This window comes from Strix aluco, chromosome 17 (assembly GCF_031877795.1).
Source record: "Strix aluco isolate bStrAlu1 chromosome 17, bStrAlu1.hap1, whole genome shotgun sequence".
NCBI classification, from domain to species: domain Eukaryota; kingdom Metazoa; phylum Chordata; class Aves; order Strigiformes; family Strigidae; genus Strix; species Strix aluco.
Genome location: NC_133947.1, coordinates 3,765,933 through 3,773,722, shown reverse-complemented (window position 1 = coordinate 3,773,722; position 7,790 = coordinate 3,765,933). Strand labels below are relative to the sequence as shown.

At 45.1% G+C, this 7,790-nt stretch overlaps 1 long non-coding RNA gene across 1 annotated transcript; it reads right to left on the bottom strand.

Moving 5' to 3' along the window:
* Positions 1 to 2,699: 2,699 nt before the first annotated feature.
* Positions 2,700 to 5,807, bottom strand: LOC141931405 (uncharacterized). Its single transcript, XR_012625569.1, has 3 exons — positions 5,531 to 5,807; positions 5,057 to 5,263; positions 2,700 to 3,336 (listed from the first exon to the last, which is right to left on the bottom strand). It is a non-coding gene; the product is annotated as an uncharacterized LOC141931405 (long non-coding RNA).
* Positions 5,808 to 7,790: the final 1,983 nt, after the last annotated feature.

Sequence of the window (7,790 nt, the reverse complement as noted above, 5' to 3'; positions counted from 1 at the left end):
ACTCCCTTCCTCCACCCGCTCAGGGACAGACCCCTGGCAGCAGCAAAAAGAAATATTCCCATCCCTCATGCTTGGTTGCAGAATGAAAGATTACATCCTATCCTTCCTTCTCCTCCCTCTCAGTCCTCCGCTGCCTTCCAAACACGACGTCGGGCCACGCGTATCCTGAGCAGTGTTCACTCAGACACGACAACCTGGACTTGACCCCTGAGGTTCTGGCTCCAGTGAGTCTTCCTGGCCGTTTCGGGCAGCAGGAACCTCTGTCAGCGCTGGTGATGGATGGGTTCAGTGGGAGAGAGGCCTACCGACAAAAAGTCTCACAAACACAGCGACAGGCAAAAATAAAATAGACCCCGAGCAGCAGCAGCTTGCTATGAGCAGAGCTCATGGTTTGTAGCCACAAAGATCCATTCCTCCTCGAGGCCACTTGGTTGTCACCATCTTTTCTGCAGCCCATGATGTAGATGGAGAGCTTTTTCTCTTGCCCAGGCATATGTTGGTTTTCAGGCTTTCCCACCCTTCAACTCAACGATCAACAGCTGGAAATAAAGCAAATAACAGCAAACATTTCTCTAATGTGTTAAGAAGCAGAGGTGTGGGCTTTCCAGGTGTGCTATCACAGACACAATAAATGCCTGAGGCCACATCTGTTTGTTCATGACCAAGCTCCTGGGAAAGCAGGTGGTCCATGATGGTATCTCCAACTAAATGTTGTGATCAATCTGGCTTGACCAGCAGATAACTTCATTATATTGTGCAGGGTCAGGACAACTTCTGGGCAGGATCCATCTCCTCAGGACCGTACTACCTGCAAGATGTCACCAAACTAGAGGTGCCCTAGCATCTCTGCCCAGCACCCACCACTCACAGCTGCCAGTACACCCTGAGTTGGGGGTTTGCACTGCCGGAATCCCTAGTAAGAGACATCCTGGGGACCGGTCTCAGAGACATCAGCCTCTTGACTCCTCTGCAGTGTCTGGGCAGCCAGCGCAGTCAGAAGAGGAAATGAGAGCAGAGGAGAGAGGATCTGACTTTGTGTTTCTGCCTCTTTTTCCAGATTAAGCCATTTCCTTATAAGAGACACACGCCCTGCAGTCCAAATATTAGCTGAGTTTCCATTTCAGGCAATGCCATCATCAGCAAGCTCAATCCCAGCATGCGTTTGTACCCACTCTTCATTTAATGATATTTTAACATTGAAACTATTCATTTTTTGATTAGTATTTCATTTGTGTATCCAGCGCAGAAGGCAAGGTCATCTGAAGCACCATTGACCTGTGAGCACTGGATTGGGGCAACATCAAACTGGAGGGACAAGTCACAGCAACCCTTTGCTGCTGCCCCAGCTCCCCATGCCAGGACACGAGCAGCACAGTGCTGCTTCTGGGGACAGCTGAATTTATGTCCCTCCTTATTCCACCACCAAAACAGCAACTGGAGCTGCGTTGCACAAACCATTTCCTTCAACCAGGGGGATCAAGGCTGAAGACTAATCCTTCAGGAATACTGACTGATCAAGGGATAGGGGTTGCTGTCAGACAGTGACTGTGTGTGCTCCGAACCCTTGCCCTTATTGCTTGTGCCCTGTATTCACCTGGTGCTTTATGATGGGTTATGCTAACACACATGAAATTTAATTTCCGGTTATTAACCCACAGAAAGGTATTGCTGTTTTCAGAGAAGCTACGTTGCTTCCAACTAGTGTTGCACTTTGGTTTATGGTATGTTGTTTTTCTTGAAAACCTTTGAACCAGGTTGTACACCAGCTGAAGGGCATTCTGGGGCTGTTAATAAAGATTAACTCTTTTGAGCAAATACGCATTCTGATTCATTTGCGAGGATTGCGCTGTTGCAAAGGAAGGGGATCTCAGGAAATGCTAGACACCTCTTTGCTTTCCCTTCAATTTTCTCCATATATATTTTTATGTTTTCCTGTTCCTGGGGTCCCATTTTCCAGCCTTGCCAAAGGATATGTCCTCCCTTCCATTGCCACAGCAGGATGGTCATGACAAATTAAGAGTTGCCTTCAGTAGCTGGACATTGAGCAACTGCCCTGCTTCTGCTAGAGGAAGTCTTTTGGCCAGCTTTGTCCAATCCCTCTGTAAAACTTGCAAGGAGAAGAAGAAACTTGTGACACCAAAAGGAAGGAAATAGGATATTGTCACTTAGGAACAGTGATATACAAATTTATTTGATGTCTTGTTCAGTCTTGACTCTCACTGCCCATCTTTCCCCATGCTACCGTGAAATTTTATGGCTGAGTCAGCTTTACTCTTTCTGCTTGTTGGGTATCATTTACCCACCTCCTTACCTTCAGATTATTGATGTACAGTACTAATACTGTACAAGGCGAAAGTGTCCTCAATATATATATTTTCACTCTGGCTTTCAGCTCACTTTTATTATTACATTACACTTCTATCATGCTGCCAAAGGCTGTAGTCTCCCATGCTCATTTATTTTGTCCTTTCATTGGACCTTCCCCAGTCAAAATATTTAAAACCAAGAGAAAAAAAAGAAAATTTACCTTAGGAAATTTAGCTTTCATTCCTGACTTTCAGCCAAACACTTCTCTAGACTTCTTGCAGCTCCCACAGGAGAAACGTGCTTTGCGGTGTGGGTACTTGTACTCTACAAGGCGAGGGGATGGGATTTTATCTAAGAAGGATGACAATTCAAAATATTTCAATTTTCCTTTAATAAAGCTCTTTGCATGATCAACACCTGAATTTTATACTTCTCTTATTTAAATGAGTCATGCAGCCCGTCCTGCTGCTCGGCACATAATAAGAGTGCGTAGCTCTTATTTTCCAGCAAGATCACTTGAGGAGGAGATTGTTGGTGTTTCTGATTAGCTGATGGCAACTTTTCTCTTAGGGCACTATGCCAGTCAAAGAGGCTGTTGAAGGTGATCCCACAGCTAACAACTGTCACTGCTGCAACCTCTCAAAATGATGCTGGTTGTTTATTAGATTTTTACCACCGCGGCTATGACTTGATGCTAAGCAGTAAACAACAGCTGGTGGATCTGAGCCACACACCAGTATGTTTTTCACCTAAACTCTTAGGATTTCCCCTGGCTCTTTTTTTTTTTTCCCTCTTCTGTTGTGTCTAGGTGGCATTAGGCATAATTTTGCACTTGCTGGGTGCTTCCAACTTTGGTGCTGAGCTCCCGATGTCCATGTTACCTGCACACAACTCTCCAACCAGGAGTTCCAGGACAGAATATGGCAATCCCACCTTCATCTTCATGCTGCAGCGAGACACAGGCACATCCCATCTTTAAGAACCTACTGTTGAGTTCTTGGAGTGCCGATGTGTACAGAAGTCCATTATCTTTAATTTTGAGCAAAAAAGCGTGAATTAGAATAGGTTTGAGGTTTAGGAAGACAATGTCTACATGTATTTCATTGCAATTCAGGAGCATCTCATCCCTTTGCAGATGCAAACCCAAGGCAATATCTATGTGCCAGACAGTCATGTGTCAACATATTCCTTGGCCATACTCATTCTTTATGGAAGTGGGTGCTTCATTCTCCACCTGTTTGAACAGGTTTGTTTAATCTACTGTCCCGGGTTAGCGCCTCTCCTGAAAGCTGGTCTATAAAGCAACAAGCATAAAATCCTGAGTGGAAAATATATTGCACTTACCTGTTTTCAGTTTGGCCATATATCTGCAAGGACATGCGGTGAGCAAAATGGCTGCAACCTTGGTGGGTCCGCGGACATTTATTGTGAAAAGCAGCTGGAGAACAATCAAAGTAATTGCTCTGGGCTGATGTACGTGTTTCTAATGAGTCTCGTTGCAGAGGGACTTATTCAGTGTGTCTGCATTATTTACACAGGACACCACTATCAGTAAAAGGCCTTATTATCTTCTCTGTATTTGTTTCTATATCTTTCAGTTTAGCAACTCTCAAATTCAGTGTGGGTTTTTTTATTTTTATAGCTTGTTTCCTCTTTAGTGATATTATCACAGAGCCAATAAAAGTGCTTTCCTTCTACATCTGGTCAAGGAAAGATTTTGCTGGATACACGAGTCATATTTCTGAAAATGCCTCCGAGTGAATATAAAAAGCTGTTGGAAGCAATTGAGTTTACAGTTGCCTTATGTACTGTCATTAATTAGGAAATAAAGCAAACTGCATTTTATATCACTTGTAATCAAAATGTTACAGTCTTAATGCGAAGTCTTCCAAGTGCAGAGCCTGAAAACAGACTCCATTCTTGTACGGATGAGCAGAGAAGAAAAGGATCGGAGCTTCTTCAAATTTTAAAATTCATGGCCCAGATTTTCAGGGTGACAGCATAAGAAAGGCTGCCATGCAGCGAGGCAGGATGAGGGCAGCTGCCCTGATGGGACAGACAGGCAGGATAGCTGCACTTTGTAGCCACCGGAGCAACCAGGTGGCCACTGTGATTTATTCCACCACTGCAGCATCACAGTAACTCTGGTAACTGGCTGAGCTGCAGCTCATAGTCTGGCTCCCATTCCTGAGTACCACAAAACACCCATCTCCAGCAATCACTTTTCCTTTGCTTTAGATTAAAATTATATTTTTGCCCCCTAATTCTGTTTTCATAGAGTTCAGAGTTTTCCTGATCCCCTCTTCTGCCTCCCAGTTCAAAACATTGAGCAGGATAAAATATAATTAATAAGAGAAATACAAACAAAATACTTTAAAAGAAAAAAAGCATTTCATCAGCAACCCCTTTTTTCACAACCCTTTTTCACAGCATTAGGTGCCTTTGTCAGGTCCATTAGGACCATATCTGCACTTTCCGGAGTTTGAATGCTTTCATATATTTGGCTCCATATGAACAAACTGGTGGAGCAAACATATTAGTAGATCATTTGCCATGTACATGATTCAGATACCCAGACATGTACAAAACCCAGGCAGGGATTAACCAAGTCTGACAGCACTGAAGTGACTCCAGTTCTGTGTATGTATAAGCGATAATGAACCAAAGGCCCTGTTTGCCTTCAAATAACACACAAAATGATTAATTAGACGGAGGGCATGAGTAATAATCACAATATTATATGCTCTACCATAATGGAACGCTGCTCTCTTCTTGCTTTGTTCCTCTAATCTCTGAGAAGCAAATATCCACAGGGTGTTACCAACAGAGCTGGAGGCAGATTGCAGTTGCTCACAGTTTATAAGCAGCACTTCTTTCCCATTGTGGTTTTACATCCCTGGGACATACAGAAAACCTCTTTAGAAAATACACATAGTTGCTAAAGGATTAAAGGGATCTGCAGGGAAAAAAAAAGAAAAAAAGAAAGAGCTCTAGTTGCAGATTACAGACTTGAACATGTTCTCGTTAAATTAAATGGCAAAGTTTTCTTTGATTCAGGGTTGGATCTTAAATGTTTTATCATCAAGATATTCTTTGGTAAAAATCATATAGTTTGTCACAGATATACATGAAAAAAAAAAAAAGAAACAGTTGCTCAACCCCCTATTTCCTGTTTATGCATCTACTTCTTATGTGAGGCAACACTGCTCTTTGGAATATTTACCGAAGCAGCTCCTCTGGTAGCCAGGTTTCCATCCTCGGTGGGGTTGGGTGCAGGTACCGGAGGGACGCCCGAGAGCTCACCCTGGGCTGAGCCTCTTGCTCTTGGCCAGAGTCAGCAGAGGGAGCAGCAGCCTTGGCTTGCTCACATCTCCTTGTCCCTTGAAGGAGCAGTGTGGGTAGCAGGTTTCCAGCGTAAACTGGAGAGAAAAATGTGAAGTCAGGAGCCGCCTTGCAAGTTGCTCCATGGCTCAGAGCGCCAGGCAGCCGCTGCTGCGTGATCCTGCTTCCAAACTGCGCCTGCAATCAGAGCCCTGTCCTCCACACCTTCCCCTAGTTGGCTAAATAGCAAACAGGAGAAAGGGGTAAAACCACCCCACTAACACGCAGTGCCTTTATGATACGATCCATACTTGCCCCCCAGCTCCCCTGGGAACCCCACACACTGCACGACAGCTCCAGGGTAAGTGCAGGAAGGTACAGTACCCAAAAAAGGTTATTGGTTTTGAAATTAAACATACATCAAACCAGCTAAACAGCTACACTTCTTGTTTTTCTCATTTAAGCAAAAAACCCCATTTAACTTTATTGGCTATATATAGCTTTGCCATCTTCCAAGTTTAAAAATATTTTAGGCAAATTCCTGTCTTTGCCTATTTTTAGTTGCTATTGTCCACTTTGACATTTTGGTGTACAGCATTGACTTGGATGTGCATGGATCTGGCAGAGGTTTTGAAGGGGGTTTTCAGTAGGAAATGACCAGGGAACACAAGCTGTGGTGCATTTCTGCATTTTAATTTGTTAATTAGAGCTCAGCCCAAGGGAAGCTGGTGTACTTCCTCAAGTACCACTTTATCTTCTCCCCCAGGGACCTTTGGGTTTGAAGGGAGCAAGGAGGCGATCGCACCGCCTACGTGGGAACCAGTCCGGGACAATGGAGTTTCCCAACGCATATTTGCTTTTTGCCACTGTATTTTTCTCCTTCAAATGACTCCCACCTCAATTTCCTCAAAGATGACTTGGGTTGGGGTGTGCACTGTGCAAGCAGGCCACGTTCAAGTGGAAGCAGCATTAAGTTTTTCAGTCCCCAGAGTATTTCTGTCTCAGCACCATCAGTTTCTGGTGGAAATTTTTATCTAGGATTGCAAAAAGGTTTTCTCTTTCATTCCATGAAGCAAGCTGTTTCCACTATGACTTCTTGGTCCAACTCTGTCTTTGAAGCACCTCATGTTGGCCACTGATGGATGGTGTAAATGGAGAGTTGAGATACCCCCACAGACTGCGCCAAGCTCTTCATTGTGTCAGGAGGACCTGAGCAAGTAAGAGTGAAGCTGTTGTTCTGGCCTGCTCTAGAAACACTACCTGGACAAACTTGGGTAAACTGATAACTATTCATGATTTAACTGTCCTTGCAATATTGCAGTAATCTGAAATGCAGAGCCAGGCAGTTCTGCCAGAGCGGCTCATGAACATCAGACTTTCCTTCACCACTTCTTGACTCACAGCATCCCATTCCCATCAAGGGCTTCCCACCCAGCACCTTCCCTTCCCCACAGCCTCTGGCGCACCCTGTACCCCGTAACTGCACTCCTTGCCAGCCCTGACATTTGCACACATGCTCCTGTGACCGACCTCAGCATAGTTGGAGTCTGATGCAGAAGGGAAAATATTCCCTTCACTTGACATACCTATGTGTTAAAATGAAACAGACTTGTACGGGGTAAAAACCTCGCCCTTATCAGTGTGACATTGTGGAGTCTCACGATCATAATCCAATATTAGTGTGCGATAGGGATCCTGCTGGTGGTGCAGCCCGTGCCAAGGGAGAGATTGGACGTTGCGAGTGACCTCTGCCTGACTCACAGGTCTGCCTTCACCTGCCGCATAACCCCTGCCATGTCCCTGCTCCAGCACGGGTATTTGTGACTTTGGGAGGGGAGATGAAGGTCTGGGACCCTTCCTCCTCAGTCACTGCCCTTGTGCAAAGTGCTGTGTAAGAGGGACAAGCCATCAGGAATAGACAGATCTCTCTGGGCCTCCATCACACCCTAAAAGCTTCCACAGCTTACGGCAAGGACTGTGGGAGACGGGGAGAGCTCTGTGCTGGGGAGATGCAGCAGGGCTGAAGGCAGTGTTGGATGCAAATCAGTGACTCTTCCCATGGGTCTCCCTTCCAGATCTGGCCCTCTCCCCTGCCCTGGAGGCCACAAGCTTGTTTGGGTTCCTGCTGTTTAACTTACACTTGCTCAATTACTCCAGTTTTC